Here is a 10,735-nt window from a genome sequence, read left to right as displayed (position 1 = left end):
TCTCTCTGTGACTATCATAAATAAAATAAAATAAAATTCTTAAAAAAAAAAAAAAACATTCTCCTATCTTAACAGATAGGAAGAGGATATATTTTAAAGATGAAAAAATGATGCCGTTTGCAAATGTAGTCAGTAAACATTCTCACATGTATGTAGCTCTTCTTCATTTGCAGAGAAGATAGCACTGCAAGATCTATTGGTAAGGTTACTAAGCTTTTTTAAGGATACAGTTCTCACTATAGGAAAGGATTAAGAGACCACCTGCATCCAGATGTCTGCTCCCTGCTTGCTAGCTCTGGGATCTTGGACAGGTCATTAAATTTCTCTCTAAAAACAGAAATACCTGTCCTCAAAGATGGTTTGGATGATTGTAAGTTAACGTGTAAAGCAGATGGTTCTGAAGTTTAGTTACTTTGAATCTAGAGAAGCACAGTGAGGTGGTGATGGGGGTACATTTCAGCACCTGCCCACCCCACACACATTTTCTTTTCTTTTCTTTTTTTTTTTTTTTTTTTTTACATTTCTGTGTAATCAATGCAGTGAGAATGAGCACATGGTAGAGGTGGTAATTCTTAGAAAATGAGCATTGAGTAGACAACATACTGAGGGCCCATTACCTTTACTGACCTTGTAGCTGTCTCTTGAGCAACTTAAACCTTGTTGGGAAATATCCAAATAGTTGATTTTTCCAAGACTACGCAGGGCCCAAGGGTGCAAGAGTCCCTGGTTCTTGGGGTTCCAAACTAGATACTGGCTGTTGACAAAATCCAAAGGCAGAGGGACAGTGGTGAAACAAGAAAGGAATTAATTTCAGTGAGGCCAACACTGGAAAAGAGGACAGACTGACATCTCAGCGAGTGTCTCTAAAGTGTTGAAAATACTTCTGGGTTCATAGAAGGAGAATGTGGGACAAAGGTCAGTGGGTTTGTGCAGGTGAGCGGCACAGGTCAGGTTGATCATTGCCTTGGGGTCAGGTGTGTGGGGTCTTGCTAGCCTCCTGGCAGTCCCTGTGCTTCAGGGGGGCAGTTTACAAAGGTCAGTGGGTTTGTGCAGGTGAGCGGCACAGGTCAGGTTGATCATTGCCTTGGGGTCAGGTGTGTGGGGTCTTGCTAGCCTCCTGGCAGTCCCTGTGCTTCAGGGGGGCAGTTTCATTTCCCACCACAGGATGCTCTGCCGGCCAGGTCTTTCACCCAAGTTAAGAGATAAGCAGGAAATAAGAATTTAATTAGAAAGTATAGACTGGCCTATAGGAGCCGCCAGGTTGAGAGGAGTGTGGCCCTCTCCTCTCCCTGCGATGGCGTGTACTCATCTGTTAATATCTGTGTACTCTGAAAAGGGGGAATCATCTGGCAAAAATGTTACTTTGCCTGCTGTGTTTAAGGCTCCCATTCAACCCAATATCATGAACTCTGTTCACACCAACTTGTGCCAAAAACAACAGACAGCCATATGCTGTCAATGAATTAGCAGATCATCAAACCAGTGCTGAGTCTTGGGGTACTGGCAGAGCTGTGGCTCGAATTCCCAGAGTTTGAGACGGTGGGACTCACCGTTCTGGCCAGGGTGCTTTTGGAAATATGTGTCGTGGAGGCTGCATGTTTGCACCAACCAAAACCTGGCGCCATTGGCACTGCAGAGTAAACACAACACAAAAGCGATATGCCATCTGCTCTGGCCTGGCTGCCTCAGCCTTACCAGCACTGGTCATGTCTAAAGGTCATCATATTAAGGAAGTTCCTGAACTTCTATTTGGTGGTTGAAGATAAAGTTGAAGGCTACAAGAAGACCAAGGAGGCTGTTTTGCTTCTTAACTTAAAGCCTGGAATGATATCAAAAAGATCTCTATGCCTCTCAGTGAATGAGAGCTGGCAAGGGCAAAATGAGAAACCATCGTCATATCCAGCCCAGGGGACCCTGCATCATCTACAGTAAAGACAACGGTATCATCAAGGCCTTCAGAAACATCCCTGGAATTACTTTACTTAATGTAAGCAGACTGAACGTTCTGAAACTTGCTCCTGGTGGGCATGTGGGACATTTCTGCATTCAGACTGAAAGTTAGATGATCTGTATGGTACTTGGCATAAGGCTGCCTTCCTCAAGAGTAACTACAACCTTCCCATGCATAAGATGCTTAATACAGACCTTAGCAGAATCTTGAAAAGCCCAGAGATCCAAAAAGCCCTCCAAGCACCATGCAAGAAGATTCTTCGTAGAGTCCTGAAGAAGAATCCACTGAAAAACCTAAGAATCATGTTGAAGCTAAACCTGCATGCAAAGACCATGCGCCGGAACACCATTCTTCACCAGGCCAAGAATCAAACTCCGGATGGATAAGGTGGCAGCAGCCTCAGAAGCCAAATCAGATGAGAAGGGGGTTCCAGGCAAGAAGCCCATGGTAGGGAAGAAAGGAAAGAAGACTTTTGGTGTGAAAAAGCCGAAGAAATCTTTGGTAGGAAAAAAGGCTGCAGCTACCAAGAAACCAGCAGCTGACAAGAAACCTGCAGAAAAGAAACCCACCACAGAAGAGAAGAAACCTGCTGCCTAAAAATTTATATTGTTTATTCCATAAAAAATAATTTTGGACAGCTAATTTTTTAAAAAAGATTTTGTTTATTTATTCATGAGAGACAGAGAGAGAGGCAGAGACACAGGCAGAGGGAGAAGCAGGCTCCATACAGGGAGCCCAACACAGGACTCAATCCCGGGTCTCCAGGATCAGGCCCTGGGCTGAAGGTGGCGCTAAACCGCTGAGCCACCCAGGCTGCCCTGGACAGCTAATTTTAAATAAAGACCTGATCAAAGACAAACAAAAACAAAAAAGTGTAGACTGAGGTCAAATTGGAGATGGTTGGGGTCCTCTTTCCAGACCATTCTTCTCTTTGCCTTCTTGCTTGAAAGATGTTTAGTCTTGTCTAGAATTCCTGGATCATAATCCATTTTCATCAAAACTGGACTATTTTTCTCATTGACCTCAGACATTTACTGAATCCAGTTTGAATTTTATTCTCCTGAGTGACTTTTTCTACTTTAAACTTGTGGATTTCTCCCAACTCCTTTCTCTTGCTTTCTTTACCCTGTTCTTTTTCTAACTGGCTCTCAATCACTCCCTTTTTTGTTGTTGTTAGTTTGTTCTTCTGTATCGTTTATTTCTTTACAATTTTAAAACTGGACCATGGTGTCTGTCCCTGGTTAATTTTGCCTGGCATATGTGAATCTTCTGATCTCAATCCAGATGCTTCATTTATTTTGCTTTGGGGAGAGTTCTTGAATAAATGAATTTCGGTGACAGTTTTCTTGCTTCTGTTTGTTTTCTTTAGAAACAGCTACTCATTAGCTAATTCTTTGTGATTAATGCTTCTATGTTTTGTCATTTCGTTGCTTTTTTAATTCTCTGTTCCAGGAATGCCTTTCAAATTTGTCACTAAACTTGATTTCACGTTAATGAAAAGCTGCTTCCTACTGCTTCCAACTTGGACTTTATCTTGGCTGCTGTGCTTTTGCTCTCTTTAATCCTTGTCACAGCCTTTTGTTTGTTTGTTTGTTAAATGAAAACAAAGTCCACAGTCATCCTTATTTTTAATTGAGGTTATCTTTTTTCCGAGCAATACACGCTCATTGCGGGTAGATTGGAAAGGGAAGCAAAGGAAGGAAATATACCTCATCCAAAATCCCACTACTCAGGAATGCCCCAATTAAAATTTGATGACAGGGCAGCCTGGGTTGCTTAGCAGTTTAGCACTGCCTTCGGCCCAAGGCATGATCCTGGAGACCCAGGATCAAGTCTCACATCAGGCTCCCTGCATGGAGCCTGCTTCTCCCTCTGCCTGTGTCTTTGCCTCTCTCTCTCTCTCTCTCTGTCTCTCTCTGTCTCTCATGAATAAATAAATAAAATCTTTTTTAAAAAAATAAAATTTGATGGCAATCTTCAACCATTTTCTAAGAGTGTAAGAACAGTCCCCTATCCCAGTGAGATCACACTGCTTTGACACTTACTTTTTAATTTTCATGATCTTTCATGAAAAATATGAAGTAGCATTGAAGAGGGCACATGATGTGATGAACACTGGGTATTATATGCAACTGATGAATTATTGAACATTACATCTGAAATTGATGATGTACTATATATTGGCTAATTGAATATAAATAAAAATATGAAGTAGCATTTCTGTTTCAGAGGAGTTTTTCTTCGAATTTCTTGAGCACATTAGAATTACATGGGAGCATATTAAAAACTTTGGATACCTGTCCTTAGCCCCCCAGTTTTCAGATTTAATTTTTCTGGGATGGGACCCAAACATCAACATTTTTTAAAGGTTTCCCTGATGTTTCTAACATACAGAGCTGAGAACCCTTAGCATGTGTGTGCAGTGGAGGCTTTGAGTAGGTTTTGTTTTGGGGTACTGTTTGGTTTTCAGAAGGCTAATCTACCAGCATAGCTGTTCCCTTATACTGCCAAGGAAATGGCTGAACCTATTTAGCAAGGAAGCAGCTTTTGTTAAAATCGAGTAATTAAATAACTGATTCCCTGGGACGCCTGAGTGGTTCAGTAGTTGAGCACCTGCCTTTGGCCCAGGGCATGATCCTGGAGTCCCTGGATCGAGTCCCACATCAGGCTCCCTACATGGAGCCTGCTTCTCCCTCTGCCTGTGTCTCTGCCTCTCTCTCTCTCTCTCTCTCTCTCTCTCTTTCTCTAGTGAATGAATAAATAAAATAAAATAAAAAAAAATTCCCCAAATAGTTGGAGTATCTTACTACTGAGAGTGGTTAGCTATGTTTAGATCCTTTGGTTGAGGAAAGTAATGGTAGCACTCTTAATTAAGCATAAATTCACTGCAAAATACTTTAGTCTTTTGTTTATTTACTATTTACCATGTAGCAGAATTTTTTTAATGAAACATTAAGCTATGTCAATTTTTTTTTTTTTTAAGATTGTATTTATTTGTTCATGAGAAACACAGAGAGAGGCAGAGACATAGGCAGAGAAAGAAGCAGACTCCATGCAGGGAGCCCGATGTGGGATTCGATCCTGGATCCCAGGATCACGCCCTGGGCTGAAGGCAGGCACTTAACCACTAAGCCACCGGGGGTGCTCAGTAAATAAATCTTTTTAAAAAATAAATAAAAAATAAAAAAAGTTTAGTTTCTCAGAAAAATAGCAAAGGCAGGACTATGAGAGGTGTAAACAAAATCCATATAGTGTTACAAAGAATTCACAGAAATTTTGATGAACTTCCTTCCCATAGGACATGGAATGGAGGAGCTAGTCTTTTGTCTTAAAAACATGAAATCACAGGATGTTTGCACCTATAATTTGCAATTAATGCATCTTGCAAATTTTAGTAGAAGTTCTCTTGTCTAAAAGCAAATGTTCATTATGTGTTTAAAACCTTTAACTGTGGGGTATCCCTGGGTGGCTCAGCGGTTTAGCGCCTGCCTTTGGCCCAGGGCGCAGTCCTGGAGTCTCGGAATCGAGTCCCGTGTCGGGCTCCCTGCAAGGACCCTGCTTCTCCCTCTGCCTGTGTCTCTGCCTCGCGCTCTCTATGTCTATCATGAATAAATAAATAAAATCTTAAAAAAAAAAAAAAAAAAACCTTTAACTGTGGCTATATTGAGTTGATTGGTCTAAAAGCTGCTCTGGAAAATTTCCAGAATAAAATCATTTTTGTCATGATCTGGGCAGATAGGCTAGTGAATGCTGCTTCTGTATTTAGGCTTGTCACACTTCAGGGTGCCATTTCTCCCTCTTGCTAAAATGCAAATTCTCCTTGAGCACATCTGGGCTAGGGCCTGACATTCTGCATTTCTAACAAGCTCCCAGGTGATGTCAGTGCTGCTGTTCCTGCGGCAGGTCATACTTGAGTACCAGTCATTGAGGACTGAGAATGGGGGTTACCCTCAGTACTTAGCAAGAGCAAATATGCATTCTTCCTGTTATATTTTGTTTTTAATCTTGTGGACACTGCTAAAGAATGAATTAGTTTACTGCCCTTAGAAACTACGTAGGTCCTAAAATACATGCATGTAGTGTGTTATTTTAGCTGTGGTTTTTAATTTCTTATCTTGACTTTTCCTTCCAAATTTCTCCTTTCTTTTATCCTTTGTGTGAAAGCATTCAAGCAGACATAAACAGACTAAATCACATAACATCTGTACCACTCAGTGTTAAGATTCATATTTAATTCTGAGTATTTAAAAGAAATAAAAGTCACAGAATTGAAGTCCCATTTGTACTCTTCCTCGATCACAATCTTCATTTTTTGTTGTTGTTTTTTTTTTTAAGATTTTATTAATTTATTCACGAGAGACACAGAGAGATAGGCAGAAATGTAGGCAGAGAAGAGAAGCAGGCTCCCTGGGAGGAAGCTGATGTGGGACTCGATCCCGAATCCCGGGATCATGCCCTGAGCCAAAGGCAGACACTCAACACTGAGGCACCCAGGCATCCCACAGTCTTCATTTTTTTATAAACATACATCAAATTTGCCACTATGAAGTAGTCATACTAACATTTTTTTTCCTCCAGTGTCAGAATTTTGGGGCAACTTTGAGAGTTGTCAGACACAGTTGTAATAAAGATGGATGAGGCACCATGGATCAGTTAGAAATGTTTGAACACCAACTAAGAGTGACTTAAGCAATAAAGAAGTTTAATTGTCCTATAAAATAAGCCTGGAGGCAGTTCCAAGGGGTTTCAACCTTCTTCTACTCTGCCATCCTAATGTTGGCTTTTCATTCCTGGCTTATTGCCTCATGGTTGCAAGATGGTGGCCGTTGCCCCAAGGGTTATATATGTTCACAGCAGCCCAAACAGAAAGGAAGGCTCCACTTGTCTGCAGACAAAATACGGAAAAACTTCCTTCTGGTGTAACTTTCTTTTTATAAGGGAGAAAATTCTTTCCTAGAATCTTCCCACATGTTCTTCCCTAGACCACTGACTGGCAAAGAATGGAATAATTATAACTAGCTTAGATCCATGATTCTCAGCTTTTAAAATCACGGGGGTAGGGGAAGAATTCCACATAATTAATATAGATGCTGTCCAGTCCATGTGGAGCTTAATCCCCTACCATGAGTGTGGGCTGCACTTAGTGACTTGCTTCCAGAGAACAGATTTGGGCAGAATTAGAAAGTAACTGGACAGAGAAGCAACCTGTAAGTATTCAGGATTAACATTAGCCAAGTAATCAGAATTGACATCAGACACAAGTCAGGTGGAGAGTATGTACCCCTAAAATGATGTGGTAAGAAGGGTACTTGACCTCTGTAGTCTTCTTCCTTAAAAAAAAAAAAAAAGAGAGAGAAGGTAAGAATAAGAAGTTACAGACGGCAACACACTAAGGAGACATGAGTAAATGTGAAAATGGGATCTGGAATAGGAGAGGGGTATTAGGTAAAAACTAAGAAAATCTGTGTAAAGTACAATTCAGGTAATAATTACCAATGCTGTTTTTTCAGTTGTGATAAATGGACCATAATAATATAACATTGTATGATGTTAACTATGGTGGGGTGGGGATGGGGCTCGGTGAACCAAGACAGGCGACATATTAGCAACATGTCCAAGCTGAGTGACGGCTCACTGAGGCCATCACGATGTCCTGTCTGCTTTTGTATATCCTTGAAGGTTTTCATTAAAGTTTTAAAATGTGAGTATTTTCTTTTAGTGCATAATATGCCTACCTATGTTTCAATAAATTATACAGGTTAATAACAGGTAATGGTTAATAGCATGGATATTGATATCAAGAATTCTATATTTGAATCTCAGTTTTGACATTTAATAGTTGGTGAGAAAATGAGAAATGTAGGTAATAATATATAAGCACTAAACAGTTTGAAGGTTTCCTCACCAGCTTGGAAAGTTATCTCTTTCAGTTCTAATTAACTGAAGTTAATCTTCAGTTAGATTAAACCAAAATAAAGAGGAATTTATTATGAGGTGTGTCTGATAACAAAAGCCAAGGACAGGATGCAGTTGAGCTTCATGTGTGAGCTAAAATGAAAGATCTGGCCCCTCTCTAAGCACACCTTCCTTCTTCTGGCTGAGGATCAACTTTCTCTGCTTCTCACTCTTGAATTCAAGAGCGAACATGGTGGCCCATATCTGTTAGGTTCATATCTGTCCATTCAAAATTCCTGCCAAAAAAAAAAAAAAAAATTCCTGCCAGACTGATGCTAAGACCTCTTGGTCCAACGCCTCATTTCCTAGGAAGGGCCTGTTGGCCCAGCCAGCTGTGGCGAGGAAAACAGTTGCATTGTATAGGTCTAACAGGTAACTGCATGGATGGAGTGGACAGCGCATGGAGGTGTTCACCAAAACCAGCTAATTTACAATCATGAGCTTTGCAAGGTACAATACCTTAACCAAATTCTCTATCTAAAACCATTAGAATACAATAAAATCCAATTAATAACCATGCTTTGGGACGCATGGGTGGCTCAGCAGTTGAGCATCTGCTTTCAGCTCAGGATGTGATCCCAGGGTCTGGGATGGAGTCCCACATTGGGCTCCCTGCAGGGAACCTACTTCTCCCTCTGCCTGTGTCTCTGTCTCTCTCTCTCTCTCTGTCTCTCGTGAATAAATAAAATATTTTTTTTTAAATCCATGCTTTTTTCATTCATTCAACAAATATTTATTGCACACCTACTGAATGCCAGATACCATATAACAAACTCAGGATAGATAAAACAAGACAGTTTTAGTCCTCATTTAGCAACATGGAGAGCAGAATTCAGTTATTTGCTTGCATGTGCCTGTAACTAAAATATAAACATTCAAAACTCTTCCAAACTTTGAGAAAGATTGATGTTCTGAGACAGATGTGGTATGTTTATCCTGTGACATACATGTATTCTCTAGCACCTTACAGTGTACTTCCCAAGAGGGCACATACCCTAATTTCAGAGGCATAGGGTCTGGTTATGTAGATAAAAATAAAATGAGAGCCATCCTGTTGCTATGTCTCTCTGCAGATGTTCCTTGGGAACATTCACTACTTTGTTTTAATCCCATCCTGGGGGCACCTGAGTGGCTCAGTGGTTGAGTGTCTCTGCCTTTGGCTCAGATTGTGATCCCATGGTCCTGGGATTGAGTCCCACATCAGCCTGCCTGCAGGGAGCCTACTTCTCCCTCTGCCTATGTCTCTGCCTCTTTCTATGTGTCTCTCGTGAATAAATAAAATCTTTAAAAAAAATCCCATTCTGATCTGGCCACCCTCTGACCTGACATTTGGTCACCAGAAGACAGTGGTCAAAGCATAGGATTGTCATGGTTGTTCGTGGTTGTCCTCTTGTTCAGCTCTATTCTAGAACCAGAGACAACATGCTTGGTCATTGTGGGTACATAATGAAAAAGCATAATCTTAAATTGTGAAGATTTCTATGTATGTAAATTTTTTTAATTTATTTTTATTTTTATTTATTTATGATAGTCACACACAGAGAGAGAGGCAGAGGCAGGCTCCATGCAGGAGGAGCCCGACGTGGGATTTGATCCCGGGTCTCCAGGATCACGCCCTGGGCCAAAGGCAGGCGCCAAACCGCTGCGCCACCCAGGGATCCCTATGTATGTAAATTTATAAATTTCTAATTTCTGGAGAAAGTAGGTAGTACAGCCTCAAACCTTGTTTTTAAGAAAGGATTTAATTATTTATTTGAGAGAGAGAAAGAGTGAGGGGGAGGGAGAGGGACATGCGGACTCTACACTGAGTGCAGCATCCCATACGGGGGTGGATCTCACAACACTGAGTTCCTGACCTGAGCTGAAACCAAGATTCAGATGCTCAACAGACTGAGCCACCCAGGCGTCCCTGCCTCAAATTCTTTTTTTTTTTTTTATTTAAGATTTTATTTATTTATTCATGAGAGACACCGAAGGGGGGGGCAGAGACACAGGCAGAGGGAGAAGCAGGCTCCATGCAAGGAGCCTGAAGTGGGACTCGATCCCAGGTCTCCAGGATCACACCCTGGGCTGAAGGCGGTGCTATTACTGCCGAGCCACCCAGGCTGCCCATGAAAAAGTATCACAAAAATACCATTCCATTATCATACCCTGTTTCATTCTTCATATCATAGCTGACATTATTCACCTTTCCTTTTGTGACAGAAGCCCATGGAAGCATTTGGTGCGACCAGCATCTGTGGCAGTGTTCTAGTACAGAACATGCTTAATTTTTATTAAAATGTCAAATGTTAAGAGGTATGTAATCCATTAATCTTGAAAAATGTTGAGACTTTCACTTTTCTTATAATTTTTGGTTTTTTTATTTTTTATTTATGATAGTCACACAGAGAGAGAGAGAGTCAGAGACATAGGCAGAGGGAGAAGCAGGCTCCATGCACCGGGAGCCTGATTTGGGATTCGATCCCAGGTCTCTAGGATCGCGCCCTGGGCCAAAGGCAGGCTCTAAACCGCTGCGCCACCCAGGGATCCCGAGACTTTCACTTTTCTTTCTCAAAAGTCTGATTTCCCTTCAGTGTCAGATTCACCTGACAAAACTACATAATCATAATAGGTTTTCAATTATCAGAGTGTTAACATTTCATTGAGAGAAATACTTTTGACTCAGACCATGAATTTGAGTGTATGTGTTTATGCAAAGAAAGGAGTGTGAAATTATAAACACAGCTCCACCTGGATAAGAGTACAGGTGATTGTTTATCTGTATTTCCCACTATTAGCATAGGTAACAATAAAAATGAAAGAAAAAATTTTAATGGAGTAAAGACT

The 10,735-nt window shown here is 41.0% G+C and overlaps 1 pseudogene; it reads left to right on the top strand.

The window, feature by feature from the left end:
• The first annotated feature begins 496 nt into the window (after positions 1-496).
• LOC112935136 (large ribosomal subunit protein uL4 pseudogene) lies at positions 497-2,652 on the top strand (annotated as a pseudogene).
• The last annotated feature ends 8,083 nt before the right edge of the window (positions 2,653-10,735 follow it).

The sequence above is a fragment of the Vulpes vulpes genome, chromosome 1 (genome assembly GCF_048418805.1).
Source record: "Vulpes vulpes isolate BD-2025 chromosome 1, VulVul3, whole genome shotgun sequence".
Classification (NCBI taxonomy): domain Eukaryota; kingdom Metazoa; phylum Chordata; class Mammalia; order Carnivora; family Canidae; genus Vulpes; species Vulpes vulpes.
This window is presented reverse-complemented; position numbering and strand designations above follow the sequence as displayed.